We start from the raw sequence: 9831 nt of genomic DNA on the forward strand, positions 1-9831 counted from the left end.
TATGTTTGCAACAGATGTAGTGGCATGCTGGACAAGATATACAGGGAAAACCAAAAAGTAGGCATGTGCTTCAATGTGCCTGCAGCAGACCAAAGATCATCAAAGGGAGATGGTCCAGAGGGAGGCTATTCACATTAAAAGCAATGGGATAGCCTGGAAGGTTAGGGTGACATGATTACATCATTACATCACCCCCAAACTTCTGAAACACTTAGCTCTTCCAAGTAAGCACTACACCAGGTGACACCCACCCCAGGGTTGCCTCTGACAGAGACCCAGGATGATGGCAGCGATATGGGCTTACTTTTCAAATTCTAAGGCAGAGGTATCACCCTAGGCAAATGTCAAATAACATGGAAACCCATTAAAAGATTCCACTGCTTCCATGTACACATTCCGTTTAGGACATAAAAACCTTAATCCCCTCTATCCTCAACAGGGTGAGGCCTGTATATTTCAAAGTGCCAACACATCTTCCCTTAGGGAAACCCAATCTAAAAAAATTTCCTTAAAAGTTAAAAACCAAGATCAAAGAATTGACCTAAATATGTACAAAAATTGATTTGCCCTTGAAACAGTCCAACTGCTTCTTGCTTTGAAGAGTACAGGACTGGCCCAATTTCCTTAGGTGAGTGAAGTGGTTAATCCTCCAAAGAAACAGGATGTAACAAGAAGCAGAAAAATACCAAGTATGTCAATTTCTGTACTTTTGTTTCATAATACAAGTTGCCCTGTTACGTGAAAATCCCCTTTTCCCTTCCAAGTTGTGTTTTTATATCTAGTTATGTATTTTGGACTAAAATGCAGGCCTAAAACTTCTCTTTCAGGCCACAAAAGGAGTCAAATCATAAGCTCACTCATTTCTCATGTTTGTCAGTCTGGGAAGACTCATTTTCTCTAGAGACACTGGAAATGTCTTTATTGTTTAAGTCAATCACTGAATATGCAAACACCTTAAAGGAGGAGGACTTTGGCAGCAAAGTCTATCACCTATTGTTAACTAAATCACAGCCATTAAGCCACCTCCAGACTCCAAAATCCAGTAGCAACAGGAAGTAAGCTACTCCCCCTCCCCCAGAGTCAGGCTTTGCTGATAGCTGATTTCTGGACCCTTCCACCTTTTCTTTACATACTCCACGTGTACTGAGCATGCGCATCTAGACCAGCACTACGACACATCCGGGTCATTCTAGGTCAGACACAACCCCTTAAGAGTAAGCTGAGAGCACATGTCGCTCTCTCTCTGATTGCCCTCCTGCGGGAGTGGTCCTACATGGGACTCTTCCTCCAACTGCCCCCTCCCCGGACAGGTAAATATATCTTGCGTCTAAACTCTCTCCCTTCTTCCCCTCCCTCCTTCCCCATCTTTAGTTAGCAAACTGGGTTTAGCAGATTAAGGAACCCCTAAAATACTTCCCTACACCCTATCTGTTTCTGATTCCTTTTCGGATGCACCCAAATACATAGCACATGCAGCCACCACTAGCTAGGAACACTAGACACAAGTACTAGAAATCTATACTTATCAATTCTCCATGTGTATTATGTTTACCTTTGTGTGTTTTTGCAATAAAAAGATAATCCTTTGATTGAAAGTTACCTTTCTCCCAGTCTCTTCTTTAAGCTAGTCAAGGGATCTCTTTGCTTTACGCTGTCTTGTTATCCAGCCTATGGTCCCAAAAGTTTCCAAAAGGTTAATATACTAATTCCCCTAAACAAAACAGCCTTTTTGGTAACAGCCCTATATATAACGTAATTTATCTTGGAAGGAATGTAGCGTTTTGTACAAAACTTGGAGGAATTGCATAACATTGCTTGCTTCCAGTTGTCGCACAGTTATTTTGTAATGTAGTTTGCTGAGGACCCAACCACAGCAACCTTGAAGTTGAGGAGGTCTGAACCTGGTCAGTGCATTGACAGCTGAACCTTTGAGAATCTCGCTGATGCTAGAAGAAAGGTGGGATATAAATGTCACAAATAAGCTCATATTTTGCTTGTTTTTAGAGCAGCAATGTCAAGTGTGGATGAGCAAAACTCTTTTTTTGGCCATCTCTTCATCAGAGTGCAATTTGATTAATCTAAGGCCACAGCAATAGGTGTACACCCTGTTTTCTCCAGCTCTTCTCTCCTTCCTCCAGGCTGATCTTTGTGAGGCTGAAGAGAAGGAAAAGAAGCCAACAGGGCTTAAATCACCCCCTGCGTATGTGATCACAGTGCTTTACAAGAACCAAGGGGCTGAGCACCTAATTGGTCTGATTTTTTTCTTGATGGGTGTATTTTTTCTTTTAATCAATACAATATGGTTTTGTTTTAAACCTGGGAAACTGCCTTGCATTTACTTATACAGGCATCTCCCCATATCTGTGGGGTTCCTTTCCAAGCCCTCTCCCACTGTGGATACAGAAATGGCAGATATGGGGGAACCCTATATAAATAGAAACTCTCACACCCACCCATGCCCTTTTTTTTCCGTTGTAGCAATGACATCACAGGGGTTTTTGCTTTAACTTACTTAAACTGAACAATGTGATGCATGCTACACAAACAACATTAACAGGAAGCAAGAACTTCCTGCTGGTCTTCCTCTCTCTCTCTCTCTCTCTCTCTCTCTCTCTCTCTCTCTCTCTCGCAAGCAGGCTGGTTACCTGCACATTGTGCTCTTCAGTTTAAGCAAGAAACATCTGTGCTGCCATCACTAAACTAAACTAAACTAAAACACACACACACACAGGTACTCTAATGGACTCAAGGGATGGGGTACAGGGGTCCCCCCTGCATCTGCAGATAAGGGAAATTGCAGACACTGGATCTATGGATATGAGGGATGCCTGTATTTAGAAAGCCAGGGTATAAATCTCAGTATAAACAAATATTGGCCAGAGTGCTAACTGGTACTGCTCAGACCTCTTTGTTGCAGATGTTCTCCTCTGTGGTGTGAGGCACCTCAAACTTGACAAAACCTCAGGAGCTGCAGCTTATTGTTTGACAAGAACCATGTGCTCTGTGCTCTTTAATGAGATACTGACCTCCACACAGACTTGAAGTGGAGCCTCAGTCAAGAACTCCTCACGATTTTTAAGTGCGGACCTCTTCAGTGGTTTCTGGTATATTCTGGGACAGGGTTGGAGGAGACAAATACTGGGCAGACGTAACCTTTGTGTTTATGCTATTTCACTCGTTTTGGTGTGGTTAATTGGTTTATGTGGGAAAAGGAGGCAGTTGTGACGCAAGCCTTTGTGGAAGTTGCAGTCACTTACCTGGAACCATGTCTTCTGACAACAACTTAATTAGTAGTTGGCAATGATTTCTGCACTAACAAAGGTATTTGGCACCAGCTGGACTACGTATCTGATGGGAAAGTGTAACTCTTTTCTAATGAAACGGTATCTGGCCTAATGTCATTGTCATAATCTGAAATAAAGCCCTGACACTAATTGTCCACTTTTAAAAAACTTGTTATGTCAATGACATTGGTACATACGTGGAAAACCGGTTCTCCTCCTAGTGTTAGGCTCAATATTGATTCTATTTATTGTTGCTTATTATGTTTTAATTCCTCTGTACAACGCCTTGCACTGCCCTATGAGTAGGAAGAGTAGCTTAGAAATGTTTCAAAATAAAAATATTTGTATCCCTGTAGAAGAGGAGCAGCATTGCCTAGAAAAGGTTGTCACGCTTAGGAGATAAACCCACTTTAACATCAGCTATATAAGGTATAGTCATTAATACTTCATTCGTGGTTGCCATTTGTGAGTCCTACTATAGAACAAACCTCATGAATTCTAACCAAGTTAAGTGGTAGTGCAGAATTAGTCTGTGCAGGGGTGACGCAATCCAAAATGCCACCTTATGCCATCTTGGGTCCACCACTTCTGCTCTACAAAAGAACCCAAGACCCTTACAGTGTTCCTCATGTGCAGTTCTCAAACCTGGAATCTCAGGAGTTCTGATCCTTGATGCAGGTATTGTGTCATCTGCCCATCAAATGGGGTTGCACTCCCTCTGCAGGAACATAGTTTGGGAGTGCTCTGGACTCACAGCTCTCCCTGGAGAACCAGGTGGAAGCAATGGCTTGGAATGGGTTTGCCCAGCTTTGGCTGGTGTGGTAGCTACAGCTGTACTTGACTCAATTGGACCTGACCATGGTGGGCCATGCCTTAGTAAGTTCAAGCCTGGATTACTATAATATGCTCTACATGGGGCTGCCCTTGAAGGTGGTTCAGAAGCTGCAATTAGTACAGAATGCATTGGCCCCGGTAGTTATGAGCTAGGCAGTTTGTCTCCATTGGACCACTGTTCCAGCAACTGCACCAGCTGCCTATTCATTTCTGGTTCCAATTCAAGGTGCTGGTATTGACCTTTGAAGCTCTTCATGGTTTGGGCCCAGGTTATCTGATGGATCATCTCCTCCCAAACATTCCAACCTGCCCTCTTAGGTCACCTGAGGGGGCCCTCCTTTGAGTGCCGCCTCTGCCCCAAGTTAGAGGGATGGTGACTCTGGTGTGAGCAATCTCTGTTGTGGCCCCAACTATGGAATTCCTTTCTGGAGGTATTAAGAACTACCCCTTCCTCATGGCTTTTGGTAAGGGCTCAAAACATGTCTGTTCCATCTGATGCTTGGGTAATGGGTTGATGTCTGTGCCTCTGTAATAATGCGGTGGCTTAGTTGCTTCTTTCTGGACCAGATGCTCCCTTATTAATGGCTCTGCTGTGTGTGTGTTTTCTAAAAATGATCTAATGTTGTACATTTATTGTGGAACTTAGCAAGCCTCCTTTGGAATGGGAAATGTGGGATATAAAATTTTCAAATAACAACACAGTAATAATAATATAGGTCACAGGAAAATTTCCAGGGAAGTCTGACACAGACACATTGAACTCCTAAAAGAAGGGCTTTGAGAAAAAGGAGGAACTGATAAAAGAAACTGATAAAAGGGAAAGTCAAGAGGCCCAAATGTCTCCAGAGTGCATGGCAGCCACAATGTTTTAAACCACAATGGCAGAAATGTATGCTGCCACAATGTAGCCACAATGTTTTAAACCACAATGGCAGAAATGTATCCTAACAAGTAAGAAAGGCACCACCAACATGGCAGGCAGATGCCAACATGGCTCACAAATTGACTCAAGGAAGCTATAAAGGCTTCCTTTATATAAAGGCTTCCTTTATATAAAGGCAAAAAGGCTCCCTTCAGATGTCTTGCCCAAATGAGGAAGGCAAAAAAGAACACAGACTCCGTCAAAAGAAATGTAACAGAAATGTAATGACTCCGTCAAAAGAAATGTAATGTAAAAGAAATCCCTGACAGCAAGGGATGTGAAGAAGCAAGGCAAACCACAAATCCATCTTTAAGTACATCAAAAGCAGGAAACCTTCCAGGAAAGGGATTAGACTGTTGCATAATATAATAAGGCAATAAAAGAAAAGCTTAAATAGGATATGGAGATTGCAGAGAAGGTCAATGAACTCTTTGGATCAGGTTTTACTACAGAAGTTGTAGGGTAGATATGTGCGCTGGAACCAATCTTCTCAGGGAGGCAGTCTGAGCAACTGAGTCAAATAGAAATAGAAAACAATGTTCTAGAGCAGTGTTTTTCAAACTGTGGGTTGGGGTGGGTCCCCATTCATTTCAATATTTTATTTTTAATATATTAGACTTGATGCTACCATGGTATGTGACTACAGTTGGGGAAATGTTACAGACCTGTACTTTTAACAAGCTACTATGTATATTCTTTAAACAATGATAGTCAATGGGATTTACTCCTGGGTAAGTGTGGGTAGGATTGCAGCCTAGGATTGTAAAAAATTTTCCTGCTTGATGATGTCACTTCCAGTCATGAAATTGTTTCAGTGAGTCTGGACAGATTATCATTCTAAAAAGTGGGTCAGAGTGCTAAATGTGTGAGAACCACTGTTCTAGAGAGTATTGGTAAAATAACAATGAACAAATGCCTGGGTTCAGATGACACTCAATCAGTGGTTCTTCAGGAGACTGAATATGAAACTGCTAATATTGTAACAAAAATGGAACCTCCATGCAAGAGGAATGGAAGGTGCAATATGTCACACTGATGTAATAAAAAAAATCCAAGAAATTAAAGGTTAGTCAGCTTAACATCTGTTCTGCATCAGCTGGTGGAAAGTATAAGTAAATATAAAATAATTAAGCATATAGAAAAACAAGGCTTGCTGAAGGAGAATCAGCATGGTTTCTGCTAAGTCCAGCCTCACTTACCTTATAAAGTTGCAAAGTGATCCTGTTGACATTTTATCCTTGGACCTTTGAAATGTTTTTAACCAAGTTCCTCACTACTCTCCAGTAAAAATAGCAATCATGGAATTAGAGGCCCTTTTATGACTGGTAACTGGTTAAAGAACAGGAAGGCGAGAAGAAATGCACAATTTTCACAGCAGGGGAAGGTCTCCCAGAATCTGTCTTGGGAACTAGTGCTTTTTAACTTGTACAGGGGTAAATAGTGAGGTGGCTAAGTTACAAATAACATTAAACTCTTCAGGATGGTAAAAATCAAAGCAGATTGAACCAGGCAAGAGCTGAATGGAAATAAAATGCCAGCCTAACGTGTAGCAGCTGTGAAGATGTTCCATAACATTTCATACTGAGGTCATTAGGAAAGGGATCAAGAACAAGATTGCTATTATTTTATTGCCTTTATACGAATCTGTAGTGCAGCCACGTTTAGAATACTGTGTATGGTACTGGTTGTTGCACTTCAATGATATCATCAGCTGGAACAGGTCCAAAAGTGGGTAACCAAAATGATCACAGAGCTGGAACATCTTCCTTGAGAGGCTACAACATTCATGGCTCTTTAGCTTGGAGAAAAAAAGCAATTAAAAATCTTTGAGCAGGACAGAGCACCAGCATCTTCTACATTATTGGGCAGATCAACTGGGGTAGTTGGCTCTGGTCAGGCATACAGTCCTAATCCCATCCTTTCCTTTTAAGGAGTGCGTGGGTTAATGGTTTCAGTCTTTCTCATTGGCTAGTGCTGGGACAGGAAAACTAGCTCAGCCTCCTGCACTTCCCCTAAATCTAAACCATGGTCAGGTGGGAGATCAAAGGGGCCTTTCTTTGCCAAATTTGTAAAAGGGCCTAAATAAATAGGACAGGACATATTTTCCATTTGGAATGTCCATAAATGTAACCAGACCCTCTGGCCTGAGTAGAGACACATGCAGCGTAAAGAATCAACATCAACAAGTGGCAGCCTGAGCCAGACCAATTCCACTGTAAGTACGCGCTATAACTTTAACAAAGGGCAACAGTTTCGCATTCATTACACCATTGAATGAAGAAAAGCATTTCATGTTTGCACAGATCAGGTCCCATTAACTACACTGGTTAAAATGGTTATGCGTATACTTGTGGCTCATGAGTGCAAGAATGTTGTACCACATAACCCTGCAAAAGAACCCCCTCCTGTAGTAGATTCACTCCCCCCACTGCAAGGATCAGTTTGTATATTAATATCAGCTGGCTTTCTTCAAGTGTGTTTGACTGTTTTATGTCTTAGCTCTTACTATTGTTTTATTGTAGTTTTTGGTGTGTTGATTCTATGATTGTATTTTAGCTATCTTGGATTATTAAAACGGTATAAATCTTCTAAATAAAACAAATTCAAAATAACCAGCCCTTTAAAAATAATAAAGATCAGCACAAGGAGCTTGTAGAAGCAGATACTTCCTATAACAATAGGCCGAGCCAGAGGCCACTTGGAATGAAAATTTACCAGCAATAAGAGGCCTGCTGCATCAAACCAAAGATCCATCTAAGCCAGCATCCTATTGAACCAAATGCAATGACTCCAGAAAGCCCCCAAGCAGGACACTCTCTCATCACCTGTACCCACGCATCTAATCCCCTTTTAAAGCCACCTGAGCTAGTAGCCCTTACCATGGCCTTCAGGAATGAATCTCATGTTAATTATGCATGTGTAAAGTGCTTTCTCTCCAGAATCTACTGCCCATCAATTTCATTGGGCAAACCCACGTTCTAGTATGAAGGAAAAAAGGATTATCCATTTTCTTGATATCCTGTGTAGTTTGATAAACCATTGTATGTCCAAAGTTTAAGAAATGATGTATGGCTGCCCCTCCAATGAGTAAGCATAGCATAAGGACTTATGTACTGTTACTAAACAAGCAAACGCAAGATCTGAATTTTTAAAAACTGAAATAGCTATCCCATTTTCAAGAATTCTGTTTATGGAAGGTTGACCGCTGCTCCTTCCCACCCAACATTGCTAGTGCATGATCTGGGTACAAATGAATTGTCTAATAGTTTGCAATAAAGCTCAGGGAGAAACACTAAGGTTATTTTTATTCTAACTTCCTCAGGAATTCATCCACACTGGTGGATGTGACAATAGGAAACCTTAGCTCACTGGCTACCCTTTCTGCTGCTCAGTAGGTAACTGGGGCAGGGGGTGGGAAAGCGTGGTACAGTTGAAGTGGTGAGAACACATATAGGTTGCTGAGGTATTTGTGGACCACCACATCTCTTGAAGAGAGTGAAGCCTCCTGTACCTACAACACGAATGCCTTCTGTAAGTACGCTTGGCCTTGCAGTGATGTCAGCATAGCTCTAGAGCAGGGCTGCCCAAATCCTGGCCCGTGGGCCACTTGCAGCCCACTGGGGGTCCCCATCCGGCCCCCACGGGGTCCCCCATCTTCAATGGGCACCCGGCTCTCACCGGAGCTCGTGCTGGCCCGATGCACGAGCTCCAGGTCTGACTTTTCCTCGCTGCCGCTGAGCTTCGCACCTGCAAAGCTCAGTGGCAGTAAAGGAAAGACGAGCCTGGTCTGAATGCAGGACATTCAGGGCCAGTCTTTCCCCACCTGGCCCGTTGAGGGCTGGCTGCCTGCAGTACAAGCTGCAGGAGGGAGGGTGAGTGGCTGGCCAGCCAGCAGAGTGGATGGGTGGGTGCAGCAGAGCTGCAGGAGGGAGGGAGGGCGAGTGAGTGACCAGCTCAGTGAGTGGGCAGCTGCCTGAGCAGGCTGCAGCTCAAGCCGCGTGATGGAGGGAGGGAGGGCGAGAGGGGCAGGTGAGCGTGTGTGAGTCCTTAAGCACTGGTTGGAAGATCACCCCCTTCCTATGTATGAACGTGCTTATGAACTAATTTGAATTCATTCATTCATATAAGTTCCCTGCCTCTAATATAATTTATGTAAATTATGCAAATTTATTCAAATTTGAAATGCAAATTCTTTCCCCCCAGTCCCCTCCCCCAACAGTGTCAGACAGATGTGGCCCTCCTGCCAAAGTGTTTGAGCACGCCTGCTCTAGAGAAACCAAACTGCCACTTCCTCCTCCCGCTGCCAGCCTCAGTTCCTTTTGTTATGGCTAATTGCGTCGAATGGAAGTCTGGACTTCCCTAATACTTATTGTTTCAACTTTGATCAGGAACATGAACCAGAGGATGTAAAAGAGCTCATAAGCATATTCTCCTCTCCTGGTGGGTCTTTCAGACTCCTTGTGCCCTCTCTGCTTAGTGTACACACTAGCCTGGTAATCTACCTCCAGTCCTGTTGCTAGTGCCAGGAAGTCTGCTCAGAATGCTGTGGCCGTGGGCTTGCTAATCATCTCCTGTCCAAGGTAGATGGGAAAAGCTCTGCAGCTGCCTTGCAGAACAGGGTTGTTCATTTCTCTCTGCACACTGGCTCTAGCAGAAGCTTCTCAAACACTGCCCCTATTTTGCAAGATAAAGTTTGTTTGTGAACTACCACATTTAGCATTCGAGATTCTGTGCCACAAAAATGCAGCGGAAAAACTTTGGAGGTCAAAGTGAGAGATTAGTGATAAGAGT

The sequence above is a fragment of the Tiliqua scincoides genome, chromosome 2 (assembly GCF_035046505.1).
Source record: "Tiliqua scincoides isolate rTilSci1 chromosome 2, rTilSci1.hap2, whole genome shotgun sequence".
Lineage (NCBI taxonomy): Eukaryota > Metazoa > Chordata > Lepidosauria > Squamata > Scincidae > Tiliqua > Tiliqua scincoides.